General features: G+C 40.1%; 1 protein-coding gene and 1 pseudogene across 1 annotated transcript in view; both read left to right on the forward strand.

Annotated features, from left to right (window-relative positions):
- The window catches only part of KHDRBS2 (KH RNA binding domain containing, signal transduction associated 2), a 689,475-nt gene that overhangs the window by 379,130 nt on the left and 286,524 nt on the right, over window positions 1-23,821 (forward strand). The window lies entirely within an intron of this gene.
- Window positions 5,778-7,382, forward strand: LOC101336695 (CAP-Gly domain-containing linker protein 3-like; annotated as a pseudogene).

Consider the following 23,821-nt stretch of genomic DNA (forward strand, 5'->3'; position numbering starts at 1 on the left):
CAAGCATAGCCTCCCCCATTGTCACCATCCCCCACCAGATGTTACAATTAATGAACCTACATTGAAGCATCATTATCACCCAAAGTCTATAGTTTATATTAGGGCTCACTCTTGGTGGGGGATGTTTTCTAAGAGTCTTGACAAAGTCATAGTGACATGTATTCCTACAGAGTCCCCCTAAAATCCATATGTTGAAATCCTAACCTCCAATGTGATGGTATTAGGAGGTAGGAGCCTTTGGTGTGATTAAATCTTGAGGGTGGAGCCCTCATAAAATGAAATTTGAGCCCTTATTTGAGACATCAGAGATCCCTCACCCCTTCTGCCACCTGAGGACACAGAGAAAAAGAAGTTTATCTATGAACCAAGAAGTAGGCCCTCACCAGACATTAAATATGACAGCTCCTTGATCTTGGACTTAACTTATAGAACTGTGAGAAATAAATTTCTGTTGTTTATAGGCCACTCAGTATTCTGTGATAGCAGCCTCAATGACTAAGACATATATCCACCATTATTGTATCATGCAGAACAGTTTCACTGACCTAAAAATCCTCTATGCCCCACCTATTCATCCCTCCCTCCCCACTACCCTTGGCTACCATTGATTCTTTTACTGGCTCCATAGTTTTGCCTTTTTCAGAATGTCATATAATTGGAATCATATACTATCTATTTAGATTGGTTTGTCTCACTTAGTAATATATATTTAAGTTCACTCCATGTCTATTCATGGCTTGATAGCTCACAGTTTTTAATCGCTGAATAATATTCGACTGTCAGGATATACCAGTTTATTTACCCATTCACCCACTGAAGGACTTCTTTGTTGCCTCCAAATTTTGGTAATTATGAATACAGCTCCTCTAAACATTCGTACTAATTTTCAACCTCTTTGGGTAAATACCAAGGAGCATGATTGCTGGATTGTACGATGAGTATATTTAGTTTTGTAAGGTACTACCGAACTGTCTTCTGAAGTGGCCGTACCATATTTTGCATTCCCACCAACAATAAATAAGAGTTTCTGCTGCTTCATAGCCTTGCTATCATTTGGTGTTGTCAGTGTTTTGAATTTTTGCCTTTCTAATCGGTATGTGTTCATATCTCATTATTTTAACTTCCATTTGCTTAATGGCACAGGTTGTTGATCACCTTTTCATATGCTTCTTTGCAACCTGTATATCTTCTTTTGTGTAGTGTCTTTCATATATTTTGTCCATTTTTTAATCAAGTTGTTCATTTTCCACAAGTTGGATTGCAACTACCTATTCATTTTCCAGATGTGAAAATAAGGCCAGGAATGGCTTGTGCAAAGGGACAAAAACTAGTTAAAAGCAAAAGTTGAATTCTGCCCTCATTCAACCTTTCTTGTCTCACGTCTGGACTGCTATGAAAGATCTTACCATGATCAGGTTTTAGTAGAACAGCTAAGTAGCATACCCCTGACTCAGATCCCTCGTCCACATACCTGAGTGTCTCTCCAAAGCCGATGCTTGGTGAGGTCATTCTGTGAGTGCTCACTGTCTTGAGAACACAAGCCCTGCATCCCAATCTGTGTTCCATCCACACACTGTTTACTGTCCACCTCAGATGTGATGCTTTAGGAAAACTGGATTATTAGCTCTTCCCTAACCCTATCAATTTTCTGTCATGGCTTCATCACTTTATACATGGAAATCTTCCTGGGTTGTTCTTTTTCACCTCAAACTAACAAATTTCTACCTCTTCATTTTTGATCCCTAGGTACCTTCATGTAAATGTATTTATTTTCCTTTTTATGATTGTCTTTGTCTTTTGCCTTTTTAAATTTTTTATTAAACAGGGTGCTTTCCTTTTTAAGAAGAGAGACAAGAAGGAAACTCACATTCACTACCTTTCCCATCTCAGTGACGACACCACGATTAAATCCTTTGCACAGTCAGAAATCTAAGCATCACCCTTGAGTCCATGCTCACTCTCCTCCTCTCTCACTGTGGCAGCACAGACGACAGCATTGGTATGTGCACTGCTCAACACTGTCCCAACCCTGTCCCGTTTCCAGTCTAGTTCCATTTTAAACTATTTTCCTTATTATGTCCCTAATATTCCCTTTAAGATATAAAACTGGTTATTTCACTGTCCAGATAAATACTACCTAGGCCTTCTATTATGTTTAGAATAAAGCCAAGAAGAACCACTATGATTCAGCCCCTGCCTGCTTATCTGACCTCATATCACTCTCTCTGCTGTTCACTAAAGTCATGATATATATGCACTGACATTATCTCTGTCCCTTAAAAAGGCTCAACTCATTCCTGGCTCATTGCCTTATGTTCCAGCTCCTAGAAGACCAGGGCTCCAGGCTCCTTCTCATTCAGATCTCAGTCCTTTGTTACCTCTTCAGAGAGACTGTGGCTGACGTCCCCTCTAAACCTGCTTCCCCAGGCCCTCAGTGCTGTTGCCCTGATTCCTTTCTTCATAACATATTACTGTCTGAAATGAGCTTGTTTATTCCTTTCTTTGCTTTTTTTTTTTATCTCTTCCCACACATTAGTATCTAAGCTCAATGAGGGCTATCTTGTTCACTGTATTCTTAGAACCTGGAACAAATATATAACAAATAAGCATATTTGATTATTTAATCTATATAATGTTAACATATTTAATAATAATCTATTTCTTCACCGAGAAAGGCAGTAAGAGAGTGCCAAATGCTCCCTTCCTGGCCCTGGCCATGTTATGTTTGTACAGTTTCAGTAGAAACAATCACCTTCTGTCCCCAGAACTGAGTGCTATGAGCTTTGCTGGTACTCTGGATCTTTAGAACAAAGTAAAAAGCCCATTTTCAGGCAAAGGACAGGAGCATTGTAGATAGTATCCAGATGTTGCCTGACCCTGCATTTCATAGGTACTAAAGGAAAACTGAAGTTCCTTTGGCTGATCTCCGCTCTTGAGAGCCTACAATTTCTCTCATTGGGATAAAAACAAATCAAAGGGTAACATTCATTACAGAGAACAGACTTAATGCTAATGGATCCTAGAACATTGTTCTTATAGAACAATTAAATGTTTACCTTCTCCCAACCAGCGTTTGCAGAATAAATGTTTTAAATGAGCGGTGAAGGGGGCTGGGGAAAGATTATGACCTGAATGCCAATTCTTGATACTACTGGGTTGGCCAAAAGTTCATTTGGGTTTTTCCCTGAGATGTTACGGAAAAACCCAAATGAACTTTTTGGCCAACCCAATGCTTCTTCCATGTCTTTGATGAAAGGACTTGACAGACACAAGCATCTTGGTAGGGTCTTAAACTATCTGATGTTGGACGTGATTCCAAGAAAGCAGGCATTACTTTTAACCTTTGAGATGCAGCGTTAGGGAAGGTGGATATCCAAGCCCTGAAAGGAGCCTTAGAAAAGGACCATCAATGCCCTGATGGCTGAGAGCATCTGGTGGCTTCCTGCAGTGAATCCCTTCAGCAACATGCAGAATTGGATTGACTCTGACTACTCGCTGTGTATGTTCATTTTGTGGAGGAAGGAGAGAGGAACTGCCTGATGCATTTGACTCTAGTGCCCTTGAGGATAGCTATACAGATGTCCTGTGGGATTGAGTCCTGGGGGAAGCCTGAGAACAGAGAGATGTCCCATTCCCCCTTCAGAGGGTCAGCCCAGCCTGCCACCCCCTGCATGCCCACCAGAACAATCCAAGTCTTCCTTGCTTAGAGGTTTGCCCCTGACAAAGAGGCTCGAGCACAAGAACTTTTTGAATGCTGAAAAAAATCCACCTTGCAGATAGGCAAACACCATTTACCATCCATTTGAAAGACCTTACCAAATTGAGAAAGGGAAACCCAGCTGAATAATCCAACAGGCGGTTCCCATTGAGGCAAGAACAATGAAGCAAGGAAAGGAATAAAGGACAGCACCGAGGTCTTCAAACTCTAAATCTGTGTTCTTTCACTTTGCAATTCTGATTTATTTCACGAGGCTACTTAGAAACTTTCACATCCTATTTTGACATATTTTTTTCAAATACTTCTTTTACTGTATTGCACTCATATACCACAACAAGCCTATTTCTTCAGTTACTGACTATGGAACTAAAGTTTTTTATCAACTGTCTCTTCTTTTCCTTTCTTAAGTATTCAGTAGCTGGAATTTTCACTCAGCATCCTTCACCGTAGCTGGATACTCTCATTCTAGCTCACTTTTTCTCATTTTCTGTGCCAGATTCACCTTTCCCATCTGGCAAACAATTCTGCTCTCCTCTAATACACTGTTTGAAAAAGTAGCACTTTAATTATCTTTAAGGACTACTCTATTCTAATATGATTAAATATTCAGGAATAATATTATGCAATGAGTTTTTATGATTATAGTGGAGATAGCTAGAAGCTGCAAGCCCAATAAAAGTATAACATTTTTTCAAAAGGCAGGCAAAGCATATTTTATACTCTTTTCAAATAACTTTTAAAAAGTTATCATGACTGAGTGGGTTGTTGTTTCCTGACTAAAAGATAACTCAGAAGAAATCATCACAGCATTTTCATTTGGGAGAAAACAAAGGAGAACTTCTAGGAGAGATTTTCTCATGAGATATTTACATAGCTCTCCTCAGTTAATACTTTTTTTTACTTTAGAGTTCAACTTTTTTTAATAAAACAAAATTTTAAAGTAGCAGCCACAAAATCCTACTGAATGGGAGAAATATTTGCAAATGATATGACAAATAAGGGGTTAATATCCAAAATATTTAAACTACTCATACAAATCTACATCAAGAAAACAAACAACCAGATTAAATAATGGGCAGAAGAACTGAATAGACATGTTTCCAAAGAAGACATACAGAGGGTCAACAGGCACATGAAAACATGATCAACATCATTCATCTTCAGGGAAATGCAAATCAAAACCACCAAGAGATATCACCTCACACCTGTCAGAATGGCTATCATCAGAAAGAACACAAATAACAAATGTTGGTGATGATGTGGAGAAAAGGGAACCCTTGTACACTGTTGGTGGGAATGTAAATTGGGGCAGCCACTGTGGAAAAAACAGTATGGAGGTTTCTCAAAAAACTAAAATTAGAGCTACCATATGATCTAACAATTCCATTCCTGGGCACATATCCAAAAGTAACAAAAACACTAGTTGAAAATATACATGCAACGTGGGTGGACTTGGACAGTATTACGTTTAGTGAAATAAGTCAGACAGATAAAGACAAATACTGTATGATATTACTTATATGTAGAATATAAAAATAAAACAAACTAGTAAATATAACAAAAGAGTAGCAGCCACTAAAACATTAGCATAACATTGGCAATAAACAATTTTCTAAACCAACAGAAGGAATCAAAGTTGAATTGGGTGAACAGTGACTCAGAGGGTTTTAAGAAGCCCTCTGTCCTTGCCCAGGTATGTTGCTGAAAGTTGCTTGCTCTAACATTTCCTGAACAAGTATAGGGATGCAGTATCTACACTCACTTATGCTCCACTGGTTCAGGCCTTTTCTGTACTGTGTCCTCAGCACTTACCTCAGTGCCTGGCACTACTTGCTGCTCAAAAATACATTGAATAGTCCTCTCCACCCCATCTCCCATCTGCTTCTGTGCCTCGTCCCCTTCTCTCAGTTTCTTTCTTCCTGATCACTTCCCCAGACACCGACACCCAGTTACTCCAGTTTCCCCGATTTCAGCTTTGGTCTTCAGCCCCATTCACCCGAGGATTTGCCTGAAGGCCACCCCCAACTCTGCACCTGTCCCCTTAGGGCCACTAAGGACCATGACTAAGACAGGGCCCACCCCCATGGCCCCACCGCTCAGGGCGGAGGAAGAAGACGAGGAGGACTATGAGCCTGTCCCAGAGCCCCCCAGCCCCACCCAGGAGCGCTGGCAGAAGCCTACTCCTCAGCACGGCCCCCCCACTCCCAGGACTATGCCTTCACCTTCTTTGACCCCAACGACCCTGCCTTTCAAGAGATTCTGTATGACCCGCAGACCACCATCGCTGAGTTGTTCACCATTGTGCACCAGTGGGTGCCCCAAGTCCAGTACAAGATCGATGTCATTGGCAATGAGATTCTGCGACGAGGCTGCCACGTGATGGGCTGACCTAACATGACACTGCTCCATTATACTTGCAAGGCTGGGGCCCACAGAGTCGAGTTCCCCGCAACGGCTGTGCGCCTCTTGCAGCAGCTGCTGGCGCTGGGCGCAGACGTGATCCTGCGCAGCTGCTGGACCAACATGAACATGCTTCACTACTCAGCCTATTTCGACGTGCCTGGTCTCGTGCACATACTACTGAAGGGTGTACGGCCCCGAGTGGTGAACTCCAAGTGCAGTGACTTCAGCCACGGCTCAGCCCTGCACATCGCTGCAGGGCTTGGTGCGGCCAAATAATTTGCTGGAACATGGCGCCAACCCGGCACTTCGGAACAGAAAGGGACTCGTGCCAGCGGAGGTTGTCTCAGAGGAGTTGTCCCATGAACATATCCCTGGACAAGGCCGAGGGGCGCTGGTGGCCAAGGAGCTGTGGATGCTACTGGAGGAGGCTGTGCCGCTCTCCTGCGCCCTCCCTAGGGTCACGCTACCTAACTATGACAACGTCCCAGGCAATGCTATGCTCAGCACACTGGGCCTGCACCTGGGAGACTGCATGCTACTGGATGGCCAGAAGACCCACAGCTACAGTTCTGCAAGACCTCAGAGTTTGCCAATGGCTGGTGGGTGGGCGTGCAGCTTGATGAACCTGAGGGCAAGAATGATGGGGGTGTCAGGTACTTCATCTGCCCTCCCAAGCAGGGTCGCTTTGCCTCTTTGTCCAAGATCTCCAAGGCAGTGGGCGCACCTTCCTGATCTGTCACCTCCACACCTCGGACTCCCTGGATGGACTTCTCCCGAGTCACTGGCAAAGATCGCAGGGAACGCAAAGGTAAGAAGAGGCCCCCGTCAGCCCTGACTCTGGGTGGCCTGCAGCAGCATGAGGGAGCCAAGGCTGATGTTGGAGACCAAGTCCTCATCACAGGCCAGAAGCAAGGGATTGTGCACTTCTGCAGGAAGCCAGACTTGGTCCCAGTTTACTGGTATGGCATCCAGCTAGACCATCAGCAAGCACGATGGCTCTGTCTTCAGTGTTTGGTACTTCACCTGCTCCCCTCGGCATGGAGTCTTTGTACCAGCATCTGGAATTCAGAGGATTGGTGGATTCACTAACCCCCCTGGGGACAGTGTTGGAGCCAAAAGTGAATCAAGTGACAATGATGCAGACCAAAACACCTTCACAACAGTCTGGACCCCAAAGGACATCACATCAGAGAGCTCCATCTCTAGGTTGCTCTTCTGCTGCTGGTTTCCCTGGATGTTGAGGGCGGAGATGCAGTCTTAGAGGCTCTGGACATTCCACAGAGACACAGAGCCCCCTCTAGCATCTCCTGACACAAGGAGCCCCCCAGTCACTTGAGATAGCGTTTCCCAGTAACGTATCCAGAAGAGAGACCCCATTAGCCAGCCCTCGCTCACTAAGGCCCCATTATTAACAGATTCCCCCGTGATAACCCCCCAAATATAGACCCTATGTTACCCAGAAAAAGATTCCCTGAGTGTAGTACCTTTAGGCTAGTCCCAACTCCTCAGATCAGACCCCCCAAAAACAGATTTCCACATCACCCCAAATGACGGTAACTTTCTCTACATAATGCTCTACAGCAGAACATTCCTGAGTCACTGGCTCAGAACCCTTCCTTATTAACAAAGATTCCCCCTACGCCCCCATCAAGTCTCCTTGAAAGAAACACCTCTAAAGCAACAGAGTAACAGACTCACATTTAACATCAGTCCCCTCAAGATATTTTGACCCCCATGGTCACCCCCAAACGCTTACACCGCAATCAGAGACTCCCTCCATTAAAAACAAACCCTGCTCTTACCCCTCAAGAAGAGACCTACATCAACCAGCCCACTGTCCCCTCCAAGTTACAGGCCCCAGAAGAGTCCTGGAAGTGCTAATTACAGGGCCACCAAGTCTTCCTGTCCTCTGCACTCTCAAGAAACCCCCAGTACCTTGTATGAAGCCCACCCCATTCAGCCCACAGCACCTGTGCTGGCCAGGCTCCCAGAAAATTCTCTATTTTTAAAGTAATTATTTCCCCCTTTGGGGAACCCCAAAATTTGAAGGCCCCATTCTGGGACTCTGAGGATCCCAAACTCCAGAGTACATGTCCCAGACTTTCCTGGGTCCTCAAGTCCCACAACCCCTAGGAGGCTCCAAAATCCTAACTCCCAGGACCCCCAAATCATGGAAACACCACATCCCCCAGGAATCCCAAATTTAAAAAATCCAAGCCTCTGGGAAACCCCAGTTATGGAGGTCCTTGTGCCTGGGATGGAGGAGACTGTGGTCCAGATATGCATCCCGGGCTCCCGGGGCACCTCAAGCCCTATTCGTAGGCACTAGGGGACAACAAACAGGAATTCTCATCTCTGGAAACCAGAGGACTTCAATGCCCTGAGTCCATGGATCTTTAGACACCAAAATTCCAAGAGCCTACATCTCTAATACATGAGGGGCACCAAGGCCTTGAGGGGATCCCAAATCCTGAACCCCCCATTTCAATGTACATTCTGGTCACAGTTCCAAAACACCAAACCTAAGTTACTGGCACTGAAGGACTTCACAGCACCCTGGCCAGACTAAGAGCCTGATGGAGATCCTGAAGACCTAGGGGGTCAAGGGCAGACCCTGAAACCAAGGACAGCTCACGAATGTCCCTTCACTGCATGTCTCCAAACTCAGCATGACCCCTACTCTCTTCAATAAAGATGTTTCTGTCGCAAAAAAAATAAATAAAAAAAATACATTTAATAAATAAATGGATGATTTATTTTAAGAAAACTTCTTTAGGCACTTTTAAAACTCCAGCTGGTTAGATGCTTTACTATCTTGAATATATAAATTTTTCATGTCCAGGGAAGGACTGGAATTGCAAGATTATTGATAAAAATCACCCATGTAGTCCATGTTCTATCAACCGTATTCATATGCAGAATTTGCACTCTCCTTTAAACATATCCTCATCATGATGATTTCTTTGTTAAGAATTTGGGCCCCTTAGGTCAATGTATCAGTACCAATAACTATCATCAGTTCTGTGTTAACCAAGAGTTCATTTTTCATACTTGTAAATTAAGGTATATATTATATGCCAAAGTATTAAATTACAGTAAGTCCCCTACATATGAACCAGTTCCACTCTGAGAGTGTAAGTCCAATTTGTTTATAAGTCCAATAAATTTAACCTAGGTACCCAGCTAACACAGTCAGCTTATAGTACTGTACTGTGACAGGTTTATAATACCTTTCACACAAATAATACATAAACAAACAAACGTAAAATAAAACATTTTCAATCTTACAGTATAGTACCTTGAAAAGTTCAGTAGATAGTACAATAGCTGGCATACAGGGGCTGGTATCCAATGAACAGGCAAGAAGAGTTACTGAATGGAAGAGGGAGAGGAGATGGGAGATGGTAGAACTGAAGGATCATCGGCAATAGGAGATGGAGGGCAAGCTGCAATTTCACTCATGGCTGATGTTCATGGCACAGGTTCTGGTTCCTTGCTGGATTCAATTCTATCTGCCCTCTTGAAAAAATGATAGTAGTAGCTATCACTGGGTAGTAGCTCTTTTTTCCTCCTCATAGATGACACTGTAGCACTGGATTGCGTTCTGAATGGCTGCTGCAAATTTCATGTATCATTCTATGTTCAGGTCCTGTGCCTCAAAAACTAACAGTGCCTCCTCAAATAAAGAAAATCCCCTTGCCACTTCCCGTGTTGTGAATCTCTTCAGTTCTTTGGTTACTTCTTCTACCTGTTGTCTCTCTTCATCCTTTCTGTCGACCTCCAATTCCATCAGGTCTTCATTAGTAACCTCCTCATGTTGCACAGCAAGGAGTTCAGTGAAGTCATCCTCTTGCAGATCTAGCTCCAGCTTCTCACTGAGGGTCATTGAATTGCTGAAGACCTCTTTGGAATCCTTATCCACCTTCTCAAATCCACGATAATTATGAACAAACTGTGGTCAAATATTCTTCCAAACCCCATTCATGTTGATGACTGTAACCTCACGCCAAGCAAAGTCAATGTTTTTTTATGGCCTTGTAGATGTTATAGTCCTTCCAAAATAGTTGCAAGGTTGTTCCTGATTCATCACTCATCTTTACTGCCTGACAAAAAGTGTGATGTAAATAATATTTCTTGAAAGTCGCTCTAACTCCCTGGTCCATAGTTGGATGAGCGATGTAATATTAGGTGGCAGATGCACTACTTTGACGTTGGAATGAAAGTCGTCCGTGAATGGAGGGCGCGGTGGGGGTGGGGAGCCGGAGAACTGTCAAGCAGCAAAAGGATGTTGAATGGGACATCATTCTCCAAGCAATATTTCTCTACCTCCAGGATAAATTGGCGGAAAAACCAGTCCTGGTAAATGGCCTGTGTAACCCAGGCTTTGGGGTTACTCTTCCACACAACAGGAAGAGAGCCATTGGGTATGTTTTTAAGGGCTCTTGGGTTCTCTGAATGGTAAACTAAAAGATGCTTCAGCTTCATATCGCCAGAAGCATTGCCACCAAACAACAGAGTTAGCCTAATCTTTGCTGCTTTGTAGCCTGGCATCAACTTTTCTTCCTTAACAGGTGTAACTTTCGTCTGGCATCCTCTTCCAGTACAGTCATGTGTCATCCTACATCAATGTATGCACCTACATCAATAATTTCTCAAAGCATTTCAGGAAATTCTTGGGCATCTACCATATATGCACATGCTGCCTGCCTTGCCACTTACTTTTACATTGCGAAGGTTGGTTCTAGCCTTGAACCAATGAAACCAGCCATGACTGGCATTAAAAGATGCACCTCTGATTCTTTGCCATGTTTCTTCTTCAAGTCTTCATAAAGGCTTTCAGACTTCTCTTGAATCATCATTAAGCTGAGCATGATTGGACACTGATCCTGATCCTGCATCCACACACTGAGAAATTTCTCCATCTCCTTCAGCATTTTTCCACACTTCTTCAATATTATTGTCGACATCATTGGCACAGCAGATTTCACATGTTCCATGATGTTGTTCTTGTTCTTTATAATTATGCTGATGGTTGAATGATTCATGTAATGAGAAGAAGCGACACTTACTTTTCACCTCACTCCACTCTCTCAATTATTTTAACTTTTGTTTCCATCATTATCACTTGGCGCTTCTTAGCAGTACCAGCTACATCACTGCTGTTTTTACACTTGCTTCCAGACATTCTGGCCTTGAAATAGATACTGTACTACTGAACTCTGTACAGTACTGTACAGTAAAGTACACAAAAGCACAACCACTTGTAGAGGATGCATACACGTGACAATGTACGCCAGACACATGGCCTAACTTACGTGATCGGACATGCGAACGTACATTCGAATCTTTGAAGTTTCACAACTTGAATGCTCGTATGTAGGGGACTTACTGTATTGCCTATTTCAACTTAAAATGCAGATAGAGCTCCTATATCATGTGCACAGTAAGTTGTCAAGAAAATTTAGTCACTTTGACTCTACCTAAACAAATGGAACTTGGTATTTTTAGAATAACAACTGAAGTCTCTCATTTAGTTTTATATAAATATTTATCTAACACCCTAAATCTAACCTGAGGTCGTGGCTGACTTTATAAGCTAGGATTGGCAAAGGCATAAGACTAAACACATGAGTCTTTCATGCTCATTCTAAAGGTCTTGGTTCCTAGACCTCATATATCAGTGGCTAATGTTTACTAAGGTAAAATAGAAGAAGATAGAATATACACCCTCCCAATAATCCTGCAGAATATCTACATAAAATCTATATAGTTGCTATCTTATTCTTTGGTGATTTTTACATATTGTGCAGTATGACTTTAATAATGGTTAAAGAAGAGAAAACAGTTTGGAGTAACAAATCACCATCACTAGTAGTTCAAGTCCACAACATTTTAACTTTGTGATATTCAATCCCCTTTGATAAATATGCTTTATAAAGCCTTTATACAGACCTTATGCAGAGTGATACATTGAGCAGATTTTTAGTAAATATTAATTAACTGTTCTCTGACCACATTTTCTTAATGAATTTTTCTGGTCCTTACCCTGGGCTGGTTAAAACTCACCTTGTGTTTGCTAAGAGCTGTTATCTAATAGCCTAAGATGTTTTGCTAAATAATAGTGTGTCTAGCACAGCAGTAGTTGTTTTCTGAAATAGCTTCCTACCCTTTCCAACTCGCTACAGATTTGATATTGGCACAAGACCCATTCTCTCCCATACTTTCTTGTTTATTAAGCTGGTCAAAGTGTCCTAACCTAACTATTTGTAGGGGCTGAGGAAGTCCCAGGTCTTTTTGTCCAGGTCATGAATTTCATGGAAATTGTTTCATAGGGACAGTTTGCATCACCCTGAGAAAAAGGAACATATAACAGTGCTGTGAATATCTTTTTTTTTTTTTTTTTTTTGCGGTACGCAGGCCTCCCACTGCTGTGGCCTCTCCCGTTGCAGAGCACAGGCCCCGGACGCGCAGGCCCAGAGGCCATGGCTCACGGGCCCAGCCGCTCCGCGGCACGTGGGATCCTCCTGGACCGGGACACGAACCCGGGTCTCCTGCATTGGCAGGCAGACTCTCAACCACCGCACAACCAGGGAAGCCCAGTGCTGTGAATATCTTTGTTGTTATTTCATGATAGCAAATTTTAAAAACTGATTTTGGTAGCAAAAAAGACAATTTTTGGACATCACAGGAAATATAAAATTAAAATTTCAATTAATTCTTAAAAGGTCTTTGATGTGCATGTATTATTTAAGCATTGATAAACTCCTATCAGATTCACTGTTAATTATTTAAACCCTTCTATCTGAAGCCAAACCTGCAGATCAAACCAATCAGCAATTCTAACATAAATTTATAATTCAACTTGCAATGTAAGGAGTAAATTAGTGTGTGTATGTCTTATTCACTGCAAATATACCCCAAAGTAGTAAAGCATTCTTTATTATTTGAAGTGCAGAATCCCAATAATTTCAAATCCTATCTAAAATAATATTAAAATTCATGTGTAAGTATAACTTATTTTTTTGACAAGAACGTTGTCTTCATACTATGGATTGGCCTTATTATAAAAACTTTGGAATAATCCAGTTTTGCATACAAATTAAACATGTATATTAAGTTGTCTTTTATTATTTATTTATTTTAAATGACTGGAATTTAATTTTTTCACATATATTCACCCTGAATTGTTATAACTTTACCTGTCTTTGTCCCTTATGAAAGTTTTCACAAGCTTATGTGATTATTTCTCTATCTGCATCTCTTTATCCCTCAAGGGTCTTTTAACATTAAAGTAGTAAATAAAATAATAATAAAATAGTATCAGAAAAATATAGATGATTATTATTACTACTTCTGAACTTATATTTTTACTTCTCAGTGAATATCTGTTTTAGTAAATTAAGCATAAAAATTATAAATGCTATAAAACTATAACTACCCATTCATATGCATAATTATTTTATGACTCCAAAATCTTAGAACTCAGTAGTACTCAAGTCAACTAATATGTAGTATATATTTATTTTCAAGTTTTATTTTATATTGAAGTATAGTTGATTCACAATGTTGTGTTCATTTCAGGTATACAGAAATGTGATTCAGTTATACATACATGTATATCTGTCTTTTTCAGGTTCTTTTCCCGTTTAGGTTATTACAGAATATTGAATAGAGTTCCCTATGCTATACAGCAGGTCCTTGTTGATTATCAATTTTATGTATAGTAGTGTGTATATGTTAACCCCAAACTCCTAATTTATCCCTCCCCCACCACCTTTCCCCTTTGGTAACCATAAGTTTGTGTTCTGTGTCTGTGAGTCTCATCTGTTTCATAAATAATTCATCTATGCCATTTTTTTAGATTCCACATATAAGGGATATCATATGATATTTGTCTTTCTCTGTCTGACTTAGTTCACTTAGTATGATAATCTCTAGGTTCATCCATGTTGCTGCAAATGACATTATTTCATTCTTTTTATGGCTGAGTAATATTCCACTGTATATATGTACCACATCATTTTTATCCATTCATCTGCCGACAGACATTTAGGTTGCTTCCATGTCTTGGCTATTGTAACAAGTGCTGCAATGAACATCAGGGTGCATGTATCTTTTCAAAGTATGGTTTTCTCCAGATATATACTCAGGAGTGGAATTGCTGGATCATATGGTAGCTCTAGTTTTAGTTTTTTAAGGAACCACCATACTGTTCTCCATAATGGATGTACCAATTTATATTACCACCAACAGTGTAGGAGGATTCCCTTTTTTCCACACCCTCTCCAGCAGTTCTTGTTTGTAGAGTTGAAAAAAAAAATTAATGGTGTATAATTGCTTTACAATGTTGTGTTAGTTTCTTCTGTACAATGAAGTGAATCAGCTATATGTATATCTATATCCCCTCCCTCTTGGACCTCCCTCCCACCACCCCCATCCCACCCATCTATGTCGTCACAGAGCACAGAGCTCCCTGTGCTATACAACAGGTTCCCACTAGCTATCTATTTTACACATTGTAGTGTATTTATGTCAAACCTAATCTCTCAGTTCATCCCACCCTCCCTTTCACTCTCTGTGTCTACATATCCGTTCTCTACATCTACGTCTGTATTTCTGCCCAGCAAATAGGTTCATCTGTACTATTTTTCTAGATTCCACATATATGCATTAATATATGATATTTGTTTTTCTCTTTCTGGCTTACTTCACTCTGTATGACAGACTCTAGGTCCATCCTCATCTCTACAAATAACCCAGTTTAGTTCCTTTTTATGGCTGAGTAATATTCCATTGGTTATATATACCACATCTTCTTTATACATTCATCTCTCCTTGGACATTTAGCTGTTTTCACGTCCTGGCTATTGTAAATAGTGCTACTCTTTGTTGCAGTCCAGGGGCTTCTCATTGCAGTGGCTTCTCTTGTTGTGGAGCACAGGCTCTAGGTTCATGGGCTTTAGTAGTTGTGGCAGGTGGGCTCAGTAGCTGTGATGCACAGGCTTTGTTGCTCTGCAGCATGTGGGAACTTCCCCAAACGGGGATCAAACCTGTGTCCCCTGCATTGGCAGGTGGATTCTTAACCACTGCACCACCAGGGAAGTCCTAGGATTTTCTATGTATAGTATCATGTCATCTTTAAACAGTGACAGTTTTACTTCTTTTCCAATTTGTATTCCTTTTATTTCTTTTTCTTCTCTGATTGTCTTGGCTAGGACTTCCAAACCTATGTTGAAGAAGAGTGGTGAGAGTGGACATCCTTCTCTTCTTACTGATCTTAGTGGAAATGCTTTCAGTTTTTCACTGTTGAGAAAGATATTTGCTGTAGCTTTGTCATATATGGGCACAGGTTCCCTCTCTGCACATTTTCTGGAGTGTTTTTATTAAATGGCTGTTTTTGTAAAAAACTTTTTCTGCATCTATTGAGATGATCATATGGTTTTCATTGCTTAATTTGTTAATATGGTGTATCACATTAATTGATTTGTATATAATGAAGATTCCTTGCATTCCTGGTATAAATCCCATTTGATCATGGTGTATGATCCTTTTAATGTGTTATTGGATTTTGTTTGCTAGTATTGTGTTGAGAATTTTCACATCTATGTTCATCATTGATATTGGTCTGTAATTTTCTTTTTTGGCAGTGTCTGTGTCTGGTTTTGGTATCAGGGTGATGGTGGCTTCATAAAACAGATTTGGGAGTGTTCCTCCCTCTGAAATTTTTTGGAAGAGTTTGAGAAGGATAGATGTTAGCTCTTCTCTAAATGTTTGATAGAATTCACCTGTGAAGCCATCTCATCCTGGACTTTGGTTTGTTGGAAGATTTTTAATTAGTTTCCATTTCATTATCATGATAGGTCTGTTTATATTTTCTAATTCTTCCAGTTTCAGTCTTGGAAAATTATACCTTTCCAAGAATTTGTCCATTTCCTCGTGGTTGTCCATTTTATTGGCATTTGGTTGTTTGTACTAGTCTCTTATAATCCCTTGTATTTCTGCAGTGTCAGCTGTGATTTCTCCTTTTTCATTTCTAATTTGATTGATATATGTCCTCTCCCTTTTTTTCTTGATGAGTCTGGCTAAATGTTTCTCAATTTTGTTTATCTTCTAAAGAACCAACTTTTAGTTTTATTGATCTTTGCTATTGTTTCCTTTGTTTCTATTTCATTTACTTCTGCTCTGTCTGCTCTGATCTTTATGATTCCTTTCCTTCTACTGAGTTTCGGTTTTCTTTGTTTTTCTTTCTCTAGTTGCTTTGGGCATAAATTTAGATTGTTTATTTGAGATTTTTCTTGTTTCTTGAGGTGAGATTGAATTGCTATAAACTTCCCTCTTAGAACTGCTTTTGCTGTGTCCCATATGTTTTTTTGTTTTGTTTTGTTTTGTTTTGTTTTGTTTTTTGCAGTACGTGGGCCTCTCACTGTTGTGGCCTCTCCCACCGCGGAGCACAGGCTCCGGATGCGCAGGCCCAGCGGCCATGACTCATGGGCCCAGCCACTCCACGGTATGTGGGATCTCCCGGACTGGGGCACGGACCCATGTCCCCTGCATCGGCAGGCAGACTCTCAACCACTGCACCTCAAGGGAAGCCCCCATATGTTTTTGATCATTGGGTTTTCATTGTCAAGTGTTTCCATGTATTTTTAAAATTTCTTCTTAGATATCTTAAGAGATCTCTTGGTTATTTAGTAGCACACTGTTTAGTCTCCATGTATTTGTGTTTTTACAGTTTTTTTCCTGTTATTGATTTCTAATCTCATAGCGTTGTGGTCAGAAAACCTACTTGATAAAATTCAATTTTCTTAAATTTTATGAGGCTTAATTTGTGACCCAAGATGTGATCTATCCTGGAGAATGTTCCATGTACACTTGAGAAGAAAATGTATTCCACCACTTTTAAGTGGAATGCCCTATAAATATCAATTAAATCTGTTTGCTCTATTGTGCCATTTAAAGCTTATTTTTTCCTATTTATTTTCTGTTTGGATGATCTGCCCACTAGTGTAAGTGGGGTGTTAAAGTTCCCTACTATTATTGTGATACTGTTGATTTCCCCTTTCATGGTTGCTAGCATTTGCCTCATGTATTGAGATGCTCCTATGCTGGGTGCATAAATATTTACAATTGTTATATCTTCTTCTCAGGTTGATCCCTGGATCATTATGTAGTGTTCTTCCTTATCTCTTGTAACATTCTTTATTTCAACGTTTATTTTATCTGATATGAGTATTGCTACTCCAGCTTTCTTTTGATTTCCTTTTGCATGGAATATCTTTTTCTATCCCTTCACTTTCAGTCTGTATGTGTCCCTAAGTCTGAAGTGGTTCTCTTGTGGACAACATGTATATGAGTCTTGTTTTTGTACCCATTCAGCCAGTCTGTTCTTTGGGTTGGAGCACTTAATCCATTTACATTTAAGGTAATTATTGATATGTATGTTCCTATTAACATTTTCTTAATTTTGGGGGGTTTGTTTTCATTGGTCTTTTCCTTCTCTTGTGTCTCCAGCCTAGAGAAGTTCCTTCAGCATTTGTTGTAAAGCTGGTTTGGTGGTGCTGAATTCTCTTAGCTTTTGCTTGTCTCTAAAGCTTTTGATTTCTCTGTTGAATCTGAATTAGATCCTTGCTGGGTAGAGTAATCTTGGTTGTAGGTTTTTCTCTTTCATCACTTATTATATATCCTGCTGCTCCCTACTGGCCTGCAGTTTCTTCTGAAAAATCAGCTGATAACCTTTTAGAGATTCTTTTGTATGTTATTTTTTGCTTTTCCCTTGCTGCTTTTAATATTTTTTCTTTAAACTTAATTTTTGTTAGTTTGATTAATATGTGTCTTGGTGTGTTTGTCCTAGGGTTTATTCTGGGGACTCTGCACTTCCTGGACTTGGGTGGCTATTTCCTTTCCTATGTTAAGAAAGTTTTCAACTATAATCTCTTCAAATATTTTTTCAGAACATTTCTTTTTCTGTTCTTCTTCTGAGACCCCTGTACTTTGAATGTTGGTGCATTTAGTGTTGTCCCAGAGGTCTCTGAGATTGTCTTCAACACTTTTCTTTTTTTTTTTTTTATTATGCTCCTTGGCAGGTATTTCCACCATTTTGTCTTCCAGCTAACTTATTCATTCTTCTGCCTCAGTTATTCTCTTATCGATTTCTTCCAGTGTATTCTTCATTTCAGTTATTGTGTTGTTCATCTCTGTTTGTTTGTTCTTTAGGTCTTCTAGATCTTTGTTAAACATTTCTTGTGTTTTCTTAATCCATGCCTCTATTCTATTTCTGAGATTCTGGATCATCTTTACTATCATTACTCTGAATTCTTTTTCAGATAGGTTACCTATTTCCTCTTCATTTATTTGGTCTTGTAGGTTTTCTCCTTGCTCCTTTATCTGTAACATATTTTCTATCATCTTTTTTTTTTTTTTTTTTTTTTTTTTTGATGGTGAGGTTATGTTCCTGTCTTATTAGTTGTTTGGCCTGAGGCTTCCAGCACCAGAGTTTGTAGGCTGTTGTGTAGAGCTAGGTCTTGATGTTGAGGTGAGGACCTCCAGGAGACCTCACTCCAATGAATATTCCCTGGGGTCTGAGTTTCTCTGTTAATCCAGTGCTTCAGACTCAGAATTCCCACCACAGGAGCTCTGGCCCAACCCCTGGCTTGCAAACCAAGATCCTGCAAGCCACATGCAGTGGCAGTAAAAAAAATAAAAAAGAAAAAAAGGAGCAGAACAATAACAAAGAGTAAAAAATAAAATAAGATTAGAAAACTAAGAGCTATGTTAGAAAAAATAAAAATACAGATGAAACAACAACTGGAAGAATTGGAAATTAAAACAGGACCACAGTGGCAAAAGTGAGAAAAAAAAAAAGCTGGAAAAGGCCTTGGCTGTAGGGAGTGGGGCTTAGGCAGGGTGGGGTTTAAGTGGTGGGTAGGGTCTAGGCTTAGGACCCATGTGGACGGAAAAGGCCCTTGGGAGGGTGGGGTGCAGGGCTTAGGCTCAGCATGGCCAGAGTGGCCCAGGGTGCCTCTGGCCTTGAAAGGCAGAGGACAAGGCCCAGAAACCCAGCAGGCTTCCTAGGGCCCGAGTGGGTGGGGGAAATGCCAGCCTTACCCCCCCTGATCCTCTGGTCCTATAGGGACCCTCCCCATCTGCCTTCCTCTCCCCCCCCCATGCCCTCAGGACCAACGCAGCTGGAGTGGGCCTTGGAGGGTGGAGGACCCAACCTGGGAGCCCAGCAGGCTTCCTGCAGCCCAAGTGGGTGGGGGAAATGCCAGCTGTGCTTCCCCTGATCCTCTAGTCCTAGAGGGTCCCTGTCCGTTCACCTCTGTCCCCCTTCCCCCCTCCTCCCTCCCTCCTTTGCCCCTAGGTCCCAAGTGGCTGGAGCGGGCCTCGGAGGTCAGAGGACCCAGCATGGGAGCCCAGCAAGATCCCCAGGACCCAAGTGGGCAGGGGAAATTCTAGGTGTGTTCTCCCTGATCCTCCAATCCCAGAGGGCCCCTCCCAATCCACCTCTCCTCTTCTTCACCCCTCCTATGCCCCTAGGACAAATGTGGCTAGAGGGGGTCCTGGAAGGTGGAGAACCTGGCCTTGTATCCCAGCAGGCTTCCCGGGGCCTGATTGGGCAGGGGAAATGCTAGCTGTTCTCCCCCCCAATCCTCTGAGCACCAGGGTGTCCCTCTAGGCATGGGAACACATCCCCTCTCCCAGCCATCCCTCAGAGGCACTGGTCCCATCTGGCCTCCACTTCTCCTCTCCCCTAACTACCCCCCATGTCCTACCCAGTTGCTCTGGGGTTCCTCCTGTCTCCTTGGGTGTCAAGGTTCCCCACCAGCATCTAGTAGGTGCCCTAGTGGAGGGGAGACAAAAGCTCCGTGTCCTCCACTCTACCATCTTGACCCATACTCTTTTGATGACTGTAGCTTTGTATTATATCTGAAGTAAGGGAGCCTGATTCCTCCATCTCTGTTTTTCTTTCTCAAGATTGCTTTGGCTATTCAGGCTCTTTTGAGTTTCCATACAAATTTTAAGATTTTTTTTCTAAATCAACAAAACTGCCATTGGTAATTTGATGGGGATTGCATTGAATACGTAGACTGCCTTAGGTAGTATGGTCATTTGGACAATATTGATTCTTCCAATCCAAGAATATGGTATATCTTTCCACCTGTTTCTGTCATCTTTGATTTCTTTCATTAGTATCTTATAGTTTTCAGAATAAAGGTCTTTTGCCTCCTTAGGTAATTTTAGTCCTAGGTATTTTATTCTTTTTGATTCAGTGATGAATGGGATTGTTTCATTAATTTCTCTTTCTGGTCTTTCATTGTTAGTGTATAGAAATGCAACAGATTTCTGTGTATTAATTTTGTATCCTGCAACTTTACCAAGTTCATTGATGAGCTTTCATTTTCTGGTGGTATCTTTAGGATTTTCTATGTATTGTATCATGTCATCTGCAAACAGTGAGTTTTACTTCTTCTTTTCCAATATGGATTCCCTTTATTTCTTTTTCTTCTCTGATTGGCAGGGCTAGGACTTCCAAAACTATGTTGAATAAAAGTGGTAAGAGTGGACATCCTTGTCTTGTACTTGATCTTAGAGGAAATGCTTCCAGCTTTCCACCACTGAGTATGATGTTAGCTGTACATTTGTCATATATGGCCTTTATTATGTTGATGTAGGATACCCTTATGTCTTCTTTCTGGAGTTTTTATTATAAATGGGTGTTGAATTTTATCAAAAGCCTTTTGTGCCTCTATTGAGATGATCTTATGTTTTTTTATTTTTCAGTTTGTTGATGTGGTGTATCACACTGATTGATTTTTGGTTATTGAAAAATCCTTGCATCCCTGAGATAAATCCTTCTTGATCATGGTGTATCATCTTTTTAATGAATTGTTAGATTTGGTTTGCTAGTATTTTGTTGAGGATTTTTGCTATTGGCCTGTAAATTTCCTTTTTGTGGTTCCTTTATATGGTTTTGGTATCAGGTTGATTGTGGCCTCATAGAATGAGTTTGGGAGTGTTTCTTCCTCTGTAATTTTTTGGAACAGTTACAGAAGGATAGATGTTAACTCTTCTCTAAATGTTTGATAGAATTCACCTGTGAAGCCACCTGGTCCTGGACTTTTGTTTGTTGGGAGATTTTAAATCAAAGTTTCAATTTCAGTATTGGTGATTCACCTGTTCACATTATCTATTTATTCCTAGTTCAGTCTTGGGAAATTGTAACTTTCTAAGAATTGGTCCATTTCTTCTAGGTTGTCCATTTTATTGGCATACAGTTGCTTGCAGTAGTCTCATGATCCTTTGTATTTCTGTGGTGTCAGTTGTAACTTCTTTTTTGTTTGTTTGTTTTTAAATTTTTATTATGGGATACTTCAAACATACATCAAAATAAGAGCATATAAAAAAATTTACCGCATTGTATTTATCACCTGGTCATAATATCTTCCAACTATTTGGCCACTCTTGTTTTCATCTATATCCTTTTTCCTTCACATTATTTTGAAGCAAATCCAGTTACAGGATAGATTTGTTTTTGTAAATATTGTTAGATACTCCCTCAACCTCCTATTTTTATATATATAAATATGTTCTTATATATATATATATATATATATATATATATATATATATATATATATATATATCTCCAGAACTTTTATCTGAGTTAGAAGATGGATTCTAGCTTGTTGTCTGAAATTCAGTAGTTGCACAAAGTGCAACTTTTTTGGAATCAATTATTCTTTTATTTTTTATTTTTTCACATACACACACTGTATTTTATTTTTACAAGGGATAAATAAACTGACACCAAGCATTGTAAATGGATAAACACAACAAAAGCAACAATGATTGCAATTACCAAACACGAAACACACTCATACTATGTCATAATATTGACATTCAGTCCACTAATCCTCCACTGTAACAGCTCCTTTACTTTGCAGTGAAAATTGATTTGTATATTTTTTGCCTCTGAACCCTTGCAGGATTTTTTTATTCAAACAGAAAGTCACAAAAATTATAATCATCCTCATCAGTTCACTCAGTCCCATGTAATTAATTTTTTTTCAACTTGATCTTTTGTTAGCACTCATATGAATTCATCAGTTTTCCATTAGAGTTCTGAAAATGTTTATTCATTCAGTTCAACAGTATAGGCTGTTACCAGAAACCTGTACTTGTCAGAGTCTTTTCCATGAATTCCTTGAAGATGAAACCCTTTCATAGGAACATTTTTGCAAAAGCATCAGAGTACACCCAGAACTGTCTGTAAATGACAAAAGACTTAAAAATGACCACGGTTAAAGATCTGATGAATGTTCATAATAATGCAATTGACAAGGAAATTTAGTTATTTCTGAGATATACATTTTAAAGTAATAACTAGAATTATGACTTATAACATTATACCAGAATATATAATATTTTTAGAAATTTCATGTAATGTCTGGAACATTTATATTAACATATTTCCATACAAATAACCCAAAGAAAGTTTAGTATTAGTTTGTTTGTTTGTTTGCGTTTTTATACTGCAGGTTCTTCTTAGTCATCAATTTTATACACATCAGTATATACATGTCAATCCCAACCGCCCAATTCAGCACACCACCATCCTCACCGCACCGTGGTTTTCCCCCTTTGGTGTCCATACCTTTGTTCTCTACATCTGTGTCTCAACTTCTGCTCTGCAAACTGGTTCATCTGTACCATTTTTCTAGGTTCCACATACATGCGTTAATATACGATATTTGTTTTTCTCTTTCTGACTTACTTCACTCTGTATGACAGTCTCTAGATCCATCCACGTCTCAACAAATGACTCAATTTCGTTCCTTTTTATGGCTGAGTAATATTCCATTGTATGTATGTACCACAACTTCTTTATCCATTCGTCTGTTGATGGGCATTTAGCTTGCTTCCATGACCTGGCTATTGTAAATAGTGCTGCAATGAACATTGGGGTGTATGTGTCTTTTTGAATTATGGTTTTCTCTGGGTATATGCCCAGTAGTGGGATTGCTGGATCATATGGTAATTCTATTTTTAGTTTTTTAAGGAACCTCCATACTGTTATCCATAGTGGCTGTATCAATTTACATTCCCACCAACAGTGCAAGAGGGTTCCCTTTTCTCCACACCCTCTCCAGCATTTGTTGTTTGTAGATTTTCTTATGATGCCCATTCTAACTGGTGTGAGGTGATGCCTCATTGTAGTTTTGATTTGCATTTCTCTAATAATTAGTAATGTTGAGCAGCTTTTCATGTGTTTCTTGGCCATCTGTGTGTCTTCTTTGGAGAAATGTCTATTTAGGTCTTCTGCCCATTTTTGGATTGGTTTTATTTCTAATTTCATTGATTTTAGCCCTCTCCTTTTTTTTCGTGGTGGCTTTGGCTAAAGGTTTATCAATTTTGTTTATCTTTTCAAAGAACCCACTTTTAATTTCATTGATCTTTTCTACTGTTTTCTTCATCTCTACTTCTTTTATATCTGATCAGATCTTTACGATTTCTTTCCTTCTACTAACTGTGGGTTTTGTTTTATCTTCTTTCTCTAGTTGCTTTAGGTGTAATGTTAGGTTATTTATTTTAAATTTATCTTGTTTCCTAAGGTAAGCTTGTATTGCTATAAACTTCCCTCTTAGAACTGCTTTTGCTGTGTCTCATAGGTTTCGTATCATCTTGTTTTTGTTATCACTT

The sequence above is a fragment of the Tursiops truncatus genome, chromosome 10 (genome assembly GCF_011762595.2).
Source record: "Tursiops truncatus isolate mTurTru1 chromosome 10, mTurTru1.mat.Y, whole genome shotgun sequence".
Lineage (NCBI taxonomy): Eukaryota > Metazoa > Chordata > Mammalia > Artiodactyla > Delphinidae > Tursiops > Tursiops truncatus.